The sequence below is a fragment of the Pleurodeles waltl genome, chromosome 5, assembly GCF_031143425.1.
Source record: "Pleurodeles waltl isolate 20211129_DDA chromosome 5, aPleWal1.hap1.20221129, whole genome shotgun sequence".
NCBI classification, from domain to species: Eukaryota; Metazoa; Chordata; class Amphibia; order Caudata; family Salamandridae; genus Pleurodeles; species Pleurodeles waltl.
The window spans coordinates 453881267-453882624 of NC_090444.1; positions in this window are offsets into that span (position 1 = coordinate 453881267).

A 1358-nucleotide genomic window follows, 5' to 3' on the forward strand; every position below is an offset into this window, starting at 1 on the left:
CAGCTGCCCTCCCATGCCGCCAGGGACCCCCCCTGCCACCCTTGCCCACCCCAGGAGGACACCCAAGGATGGAGGGACCCACCCCAGGGACATTCAGGTAAGTTCAGGTAAGTATAAATATATTTTTTTTAAATATTTTTTTGTGGCATAGGTGGGCCTGATTTGTGCCCCCCTACATGCCTCAATGCCCAATGACCATGCCCAGGGGACATAAGTCCCCTGGGCATGGCCATTGGGCAAGGGGGCATGACTCCTGTCTTTACTAAGACAGGAGTCATGTAAATGGCGTCTGGGCGTCGTTAAAAATGGCGCAAATCGGGTGGAGGCGATTTTTTGCGTCAACCTGACTTGCACCATTTTTAAGACGCCCTAGCGCCATTTTTCCCTACGCCGGCGCTGCCTGGTGTAGGTGTTTTTTTTCCACGCACACCAGGCAGCGCCGGTCTGCTTGCGCCGGCTAACGCCATTCAATAAATACGGCGCCCGCATGGTGCTTCAGAATGGCGTTAGCCGGCGCAAATTTTTTTTCCGCTAAACTGCGTTAGCGCAGTTTAGCGTCAAAAAGTATAAATACGGGCCTTAATCTCATCTATACATCTCACGTAAACTATAGCCATGTAAATGTGGCGCATTAAAAGCCCAAAATATCAGAGTGCCTTTATGAGTAAAGATACAAGAAGTTATACGTAAACTGTCTTTATACAATGTTAACCAAATGCGCATATACCTTAGTATTTTAACAAATTATATATTTTACCAACACTCTTCATTTATTGTGTTTAAGAGAACTGCATTGTATTGTAAGTGTACAAATAAGTTGTAGATTTCTTCTTTGTTGCCCAGGTTGGAGTGGAGTCCTACAAGATTCATCTGTTTAATTTCAACATGAAGTTTGTGTTCTTTGTGTATTATTTTTCTTTCCTCTGCAGGTGATAGATAAGGAAGCATGAGCTGGCTTGTCAAGGATATGAATTGGTAGCAAGTATCCATAAGAACAGACTCTACCTTCCAATTTCCTGAGCATTTATGTAATCCAAGGTCAAGCACATGTGTTCAAAAGAGAATGAAAGTTTCTTGGATATAATTCACAATATCTTGTTAGTGGAAATTTGCTTGAGTGTTATGTCAGCTACTGGAAGGTTCTTAAGTTAGTTAAAGTATTGTTTATTTATTCAGTGCTTCAGATTCCCCTGGCCCCTTAACTAGAGAGGACCCCTAAGGGAGAGACAGAGCTCCTTTCTTTTCCTAGACTAAGTGGCTTTATGCTGCTCATACCTCTCAATAGGACTTCTAACTGAGATTTCTATGATGCTGATCATTTCCTCTATATTCATCTCTAGTTTATTAGAATAGTTAGG